We start from the raw sequence: 8,668 nt of genomic DNA, 5'->3' as shown, positions 1-8,668 counted from the left end.
TCCACTCCATTGTGCTCAGTCCTCTCTTGCTGAGACACCCCGCTGCACTCTTCAGCAATGTTTTTTCTATCTAATAAAACTTTCCTTTTCAAACTTATACTGGTGTTGGTAAATTCTTACTACCCTATGACCCACAAGCCAACCACTTCCAATGCTAGCACTCTGACACCTTGCCCCACAACTTCAAATACTTGCAGCTTAACTTCAGAGGTACACGTTGTTGTAGACATTTGTAGATGTCCTGACTGACAAGCTTTCTTCTTTTTGTTTGGCAAATTTTTAAGCTTACGAGTCCCTCATCCTCAAGGTAGAACTCAGGAAACAGCCTCCCTTGCAACTAGGACTCAGGCAAGTGACCCAGGCTCTACCAATAAGATATACTCGATGAGACTTCAATTTGGAAGTGAGCATCTTGAGGAAGGAGGCTCTGCACTCAATTTATCATGTTGGTGATGCTTACGGTAGAACTGTCTGGCTTTCTCAGAGACTTAACCTACACAAGGGTCTATGGCAAAGCAAAAGAGATACAGTCGCTTCTTAGTGTTTGCTTTGGTTCGCAGGATTCCAAAGCATTCCTGGAGGGTCCTCAATGTTTTACAAACTTTCCCTGAAACAGTTCTTCCTGTTTTCTATACCTTTCCTGAATGATGTGGGACTCAAACAAGAGTCCAATAACAACTACACTCTACTGTGAGTATGCCATCCTTACTGATGACTAAGTCTTTTTCACTGAAGACTGTTTGTTTTCAGCAAACCTGGCCCATTCTCCCCATATATTCCTCAAGCATCCCTGCAAATAGACATCTGTTAGCCCAACCCACACTTTTACTCTAACCATGTCCAAATCCTACTTAGATTCAAGCTGGAGTCCCAACTTTATCAATGTCTTAAATGGTTAAATTACTAATGGATGAGAATGTTTAAACAAATCTAAACATGCTTAAATAATCATAATGTTCAATTTTAACATTGTAGAGTACCAAAAAAGGTATTATCACTATCACTATAATTTCGAGCCCCTTTCTACAGTTGCAAAAAGATGCCATCTTTTTCTCATGGCTCTTCCCCTGAGATATTCCCAAGGACCTCCAGCATAGTTTAATTAATCTAAAATGTTAATTCCTAATGACTACTATCTGAGCCTCCTCAGACAGCCAACCACCCCTTTGGTTTCTGCCAATGGCCATTAGAGCCATCCAGACCAATTTGCTATGGCAGTTCTCCTCCTGGTGCTGGGCCAAGAAACTCAAGCAAGAGACACATTCTGTGCCCAAAACCAACCTTCCTTGGGAATTGCTCTAAACCTGGCTGAACTATACCCCTTTGACTTCCCAAAGGCACAACTACAAGCAAGCACTATAGTCCTGGCAAGACCATCTCAAATTCTTAATCATTCAATCTTAAACAAACCCAGTACAGGGCACTAGTAGTCCCCATTGAATATCTTTGAGGAAAACTACCTCTGTCTCCTCTTTTAGAAGTAAAATATGTATACCTAATTGACATTATTAAACAGAACACAATGCATGCATTCTGATTCAAAGTAACCTCATACTTTTATCCAAGAGCTTTGGGTGGGTATTTACTTATCTTACATACCTGGAATGAAAGAGCCTATTCTGGAGAATTTTCTTAACAAAAGTAGTCAGTTTCAGAGATAAAGATGTCTTTACCTCCATAAAACCAAACTGCCAGCAACCCTGAAAAGAAATGTCCTCAGTAAATCTTTTAAACAGTTATATCCTTGTTATATAAGTTTTTTAATCTAAAAAAATTAGTGTTTTTTTTACTTTAAAAGTCATTTAAAGGTTTTTTAAATTATATATATATATGTATATGTTTTTAAAATAAATCTAGCTGCAGATGGTACAAAATTTAAAATACTCAAAGTAGCGCTCTGTCTCCCACCCGATTCTCCTTCTCAGAAACAACCACTCTCTAGTATTTTGTGAATCCTTCCAGAGATTGATGAAGAAGCAATACCAGCATAATGGCACAATATTTCTTTGAAATCTTCCTGAATCAACTTCTCCTTAAGATTATGTTTAACTTCTCACATGTTTGGATTCTATTGTCTTCCAATGTTTATGTTTTCTTCTCATTTTTATAATTGCTTTGGCCTTTTACCTTACCATCAATTAGGCTTTTTCACTTCTCTTATTATTCCCAACTGCAAGATGGTTTCTGTTTTTCCTCAGGAAGAGGTAAGATAGTAGCTTTGTTCTGCACAGTTGGGGAAGTTGTACTTTTGATTAGATTTTGTCCTTCTAATATATTTTGCTATTTATTCTGATTTTTAAGCTTTCCTGAGATTATGCACTCTAGTGCAGAAAGCATGTATAGAGAATCAAAAACTGTGCAGGATCTGAGATTTTAACCTACTTACAAATTAACACATTAGCCTCTCACAATCTAATGGATTCAGGTAGAAAAAATGAGACTTCTGGATCAGAGACAGACAGTTTACTGCTCAGACTAATGCCTATAGCCAGAACATCAACATTGATGCCAGTTCCCCGAGGCTCAATTTCTGTAATGTAAAACAAAGAGGGCCAAATGATACCTGCTGTGTAGTATAGTATATTACAGAGGAGGAATCCTCAGCATAACATCCCAAATCTTCTGTAATAGGAGGGAAACTTGTCTGACTTTTGCTCCTAAAGAAGATATACTTATTATATTGGATAGTAAGCAAGCCTTCTCACTGCTCTGGAGGAGACACTCTCTCTATCTTCCAAGCCAGTTTACTACACAAACATCCTTGAAGAGACAGTTCATAACGAGGAAATCAATTTCTCTGCTCACCAGATATGCAGAAATGTAAGAGACAAACGGATAATTGTCTCCAAACACAGAGTGCCTACCATGGGGTAGACACTGGTAAGAATTCTAATTCCTCGGTTCAGCAAGCTTTCATGGAATACCTACTTTGTTTCAGGAACTATAACAAGTATCCATTAAAGGAGATAATGTATGTGAAGAAATTTTTTAAACTCCAGAAAAACAAGTGTTAGCTATTTTTTCTATTACCATAGTTCATTTATCTTTTTGGTATTTTCCTATTTTGGTAGTTATTCCATCCATTTCCTATGCTGGTTATCTTCCAGTATTGATCTTTCACATCTACAATAAAAATTTAGTTGAAGAGTCAGAATACTAAAGACTCAGCAACTGGTTTCCTTTGCACTTGCACAAAACAGGCTGACTTCACTTTGCCCATACCCAGCCATCCTGGGCCTTCAATCCTCTCCTTTCAGGAAGGGATGAAGGCTGGAACTTAAAAATGCAAAATTCTCAGTTGTGAAATTAAACAATACTCAAGCACATTAAAAAACATTTCCCATGTAAATCAGTAGTGGGATCGTGCCTGTGAATAGTCACTGCACTTTAGCCTGGGAGCCATAGTGAGACCCCTATCTCTAAAAAAAGAAAAAAAATGGACAAAAAAAATGTTTCAGCTGGTCATGGTAGTCACACCTATAATGCCAACACTTTAGGAGGCCAAAGAGAGAGGACTGCTTGAGCCCAAGAAGTTTGAAGCCAGCCTGGACAACATTTATAGGGACTCTGCCTCTACAAAAAAAAAATGTTTTAAAACTTAGACAGGCATGGTGGTGCACACCTGTAGTCCCAGCTGCTTGGGAGGTTGAGGTGGGAGAATCACTGGAGCCTAAAAGATCAAGGCTGCAGTAAGCTGTGATCACACCACTTCACTCTAGCCTAGGTGACCGAGTGAGACCCTGCCTCATAAAAAAAAAGTTTCATCAAGAATTTTTGGGTTGGATTGCTTCCTAATTTGAACTGATCCATTTTGCTTACATAGATTTTCATATGGTATATATTTAATTAAGATGTTCTATAATGAATAAGAAATTACTGAATAAGAAATTGTGATGTTGTATAACGAATAAGAAAAACTCTAGTTTTAACCATTCATGTAAAAATATTTTCGAGATGAAGAAATCAACTATTATGCAAATTCATATATAAGATATAAATTGTTTTTATAATACCAAGTAAAAAAAGTACTTTAGGCAAACAAATGTAAATTAGGTTTACAAGGTAGACAAAACAAGGTTTTGTCCTTGTTATTGTTTATTATTTTCTTTCTTTATGGTTTATTGAAATATATTTGACATGCAATAAGCTGTACATATATAAGTGTACAATTTGAGAAGCTTTAACCTGTAGATATAGCCATAAAACCATTACCACAATCAAAATAATGAACATTCACCCTCAAAAGTTTCCGTGTGTCCATTTGTAATCCCTTCCTCCCTTTGTCCCCATCCTTAGGCAATGACTTTTTGCATTATTTCAGTATAAATATATTTTTATTTTCTAGAATTATACTTAAATGGAATATACAGTTCATAATGTACTTTTTTGGTCCAGCTTGTTTCACTAGCATAATATCTTTTGAAATTTACTCATGTTAATATCTTTATCGATAGTTCATTACTTTTTTTGCTGAGTAGTACTCCAATGTATGTATATACCACAATTTATTTATTCTTTCACCTATTGATGGAGATAGGGTTGTTGGTTGCAGTTTGCAACTTTAACAAACAAAGCTATTCTAAGTATTCATATACAAGACTTTATGTGAACATGTACTATCAATTCTCTTGGGCAATTAATAACAGTAGATTGGTTGAGGCATACAGCAGTTATGCACACTTAACTTTTTAATAAACTACAAATATGTTTTCCAAAGTATTTGTACCATTTTACATTCTTATAGCAGAGTATGAGCATTCTAGTTACTCCACATCCTTATCAATACTTAATATAGTTGTACATTTTAATTTTAATCATCTAGTTGGTGTGTAGTGGTATATCATTATAGTTTCAACTTACTTTCCTTTAATGAGTAAGGATACTAAACAGCTTTTCACAGGCTTATTGATCGTCTCTGTATCTTCTTTGGTGAGGTGTCTATTCAAATATTTTGCTCATTTTTTCATTGTGAACTCCGTTGATTGTAAACATTTTAGATATATATATTCTAGACACAACGTATTTGTCACATATGTTTTACAAGTAGTTCTCCAAGTCTGCCATTTGCATTTAAATTATCAGTGTTATTTGAAGAACAAATTATTTAATTTTAAAGAAGTCAAATTTTATTGATTATTTCTTTTACGGGTTATACTTTTTGTGTCTTATTTAAGAAAGCTTTGCCAAACTCATGGTCACTAATGTTTTAGCCTGTGTTTTCTTCTAGAAATTTTATTGGTTTAGGTCTATAATTCATTCAGGTTATATGTAGGTCTGATTCATGTCAAATTAATGTGTACATGTAGTATAAGTTAAGGTCTTGTGTTTATTTGTTTGCATGTGGCTGTCTAATAGTTCTAGCACCATTTGTTGAAAAGTTTATCCTTTTTCCATTGAAATACTTTGGCAACTTTGTTAAAAGTCAGTTGTGCATATAAATAGGAAAACTCAAACTGTTTTCCCCATTCTTTCACACATCAACACTGAACACTTCTGGAACCACAGATATGTGGGGGTTTTCCCCCTCACACCAAGCAATTCAGTAAACACCAGCTAGGTATCCTCTAATTCAGTTCAATTCTGACACTACCTATCTGGAGATAGCATCAGATCCCACAGGTTGATCAGTCCCAGAATACCGCCTCCAACTTCAGATGCCAATCAAATCCCAGGTTGTGGCCTGTGATTCTCATTGGCAGACTATTCATCAGGGTCCCCAAGACCCCCTTCTTGGGTTCAATTAATTTGTTATAGCAACTCACAGAACCCAGGGAAATGCTTTAGTTACATTTATCAGTTTATTGTAAAGGATATTTACAAAGGATACAGATGAACAGCCAAATGGAAGATATGCATAGAACAAGGCATATGGAAAGTAGTGCAGAGCTCCCATGCACTCTCCAGGCTTGCCACCCTCCAGGAGGCTCCACATGTTCAGGTATCCAGGAGTACTCCAAATCCAGTCCTGTAGGGGTTTTATCGAAATTTTATTATGTAAACATGATTAATTAAATCATTGACCACTGTTGATCAATTTAACCTTCAGCTCCCCTGTTTTGTATTGCTATAAAGGAATAATTGAGACTGTGTGATTTATGAAGAGAAAAGGTTTATTTTGATTACAGTTCTGCAGGCTGTGCCAGAATCATCATGGCTTCACATCTGCTTTGGAGGGGGCCTCAGGAAGCTTCTACTCATGGCAGAGGTGAATGGAGACAGGCATCACGTGACAAAAGAGGAAGGAAGAAATAGGGGAGGTCCCAGGCTCTTTTTAACAACAGATCTCACAGGAAGTAAGAGTGAGAACTTACTTACTACTGGGAGAATAGCACCAAGCCATTCCTAAGATCTGCCCACATGACCCAAAAACCTCACACCAGGCCCCACCTTCAAAATTGGGGATTATATTGCAACATGAGATTTGAAGCGGACAAATATCTAAACTATATTAAGGGGTGAGAGTAAAAGTCCCAGTCCTCTAATCCTGCCCTAGTTTTTCTGGTAACTAGCCCCAATCCTAAAGCTATCTAGGGGCCCCCAGTCAATAGTGGTCTCGTTGACCTACAAAAGATACTCATCACTCTAGAGATTTCAAGTATTATAGGAACTAAATATCTTTAAATGAGGAAGAAGACCAAATATATATATATATATATACATATATATATACACACATATATATACACGCTCACAAACACACGTATACATATATATATTCTATTATAAATCACAATATTGCAAATATGAAAAATCTTTTTTCTTTCTCAAAATTGTTCTGGTATCTTGATTCATTACCTTTCCACATAAATTTTAGAATTGGTTTATCAATTTCTACTAAAAAATTCTGCAGGAATTTCTATTGGAGTTGATTTAATATAGATCAGTAACATTTTAACAATATTCACTATTCCAGTCTATAAGCCTGGTATATCCTTCTATTTATTTGTTTTGAAATTATCTCAGCAATGCTTTGCACTATTTAGTGTATAGATCTTAATTGACTTTTGTCAACTTTATCCCTAAGTATTTCATATTTTGGTGATACTGTAAAGAGTATTATTTAGTTAATTTAAACTTCTAATTCCTTTTTAGCATTTTATTATCTTAACCTTTATTACCATTCAAGCTAATAAAATGATTTCAAAACATGTAGGCTGACAGAGTCCACATTTTTCAGAACTCTTCCAAGCACAAATTTCATAGTGAAGTAATATAATAATTACTAATTAATTGAACCAGTACTAAAGACTACCAATTAATTTTTAAGGATAAAAAGACCACATTTTTTTTTAGTGTATAAGTGGGGAAAATGTCTTCCCTTAACTCTCATAGTTTCCTTGGCTGGGCTACAAATTAACTTGACATAAGATCAAAATGACTGATCATAGGCACTCAGCAGTCACCTCCTCCACAAAGAAGGGTCCAAAGAACGGCCCAAAGAACAAATAAATAGCCACATATTGAATAGGTGTTCCCCTAAGGAACAACACTGGAATTCAGCCAGTAAGTGATAAAGGCCCTCTGAGGTATAGAAACTCAGAAAGGCATTATAAAAAGGTAAGCAAAGTATCCAGATGATATCAACTCAAAGCCAACAGGGTCTCCCCATGTTAAGAAAAAAGTAAGTCTAAAAGTCCACATTTTCATCATGGATGCCTGCAATCCAGGCTACAGGAGAGCCTCATAGTCCTCACAAGCACTGAACTGAGTATAAAGAACTACCTGGAGTCCACAGTACTGCATTATTCTACAGAAGAATTCTCTCTGAAAATCCCCTATTCCCCGGGATTCAGAGTGCTGTAACACAGGACAATTTTGAAAGCAGGGCCACCACCAGAGTGCATTCTGCTCTGGAGACCAATAGCCTCTGCATCTCCACGTCCCTGGAACCCCACTGATATCCACCAATATCCATCCAGATGGCTGCAGGGTTGCAACACCAGCTGAACCCAGTGGTACAGTCATGACAACGCCAGCTGAGCCCATGTATCTCCCCACACCCCAAGGAACAGGTAGTCTAACCCATCGGGAAGGCTGTACCCAATACAGAGAAAGCTAATGTGTGGACTCCCCATTGCCTGAGAGCCATCTGCCTGGGCCCCACTCCTACTGCCTCTGACCCTGCCCTCTCCAGCAATGGAAGCAGCCACATGCCATGCAAGCCCCCCTAAGAATCCAAGGATCTGGGTTAATAGCTGCCACAAGCATTCCCACCCCATCCAGCCGCAGAACAGCTGTGTGCCCGTGAGCAATTTCTCAGGGGCCTGAGGACAAGAATACCTAGAACACACTGAAACTGGCAACCCCAACTCCTCCAGCAGCAAAGCCACCATAAACATGCAAACTCCCCCACAGGTTCTGAGGACCTGCCTGCCCAGTGTCCTCACCCCCAATAAAGCTACATCACAGCTTTTACAAACAACCACAGCCTAGGCCACTGAGAAACTCACAGACACTGTTGACATTGATTACAGCTGAAGAAATAATATGGGGAATACACTATTTTGCCCAGCCAGAACCAACGTCAAAGCGCTCTACTCAAATGACACTGTAGGAAACATCTACAAGAAAAAAATCTTTCCCTATGAAAGCTATTCCATAAAATCAGTAGAAGTGATTGTTTCGACCAGATACACAGATATCAACAAAAGGACACAAGAAATATTTA

The sequence above is a fragment of the Hylobates moloch genome, unplaced genomic scaffold (genome assembly GCF_009828535.3).
Source record: "Hylobates moloch isolate HMO894 unplaced genomic scaffold, HMol_V3 SCAFFOLD_13, whole genome shotgun sequence".
NCBI classification, from domain to species: Eukaryota; Metazoa; Chordata; class Mammalia; order Primates; family Hylobatidae; genus Hylobates; species Hylobates moloch.
Note: the sequence above shows the minus strand (reverse complement) of the source record.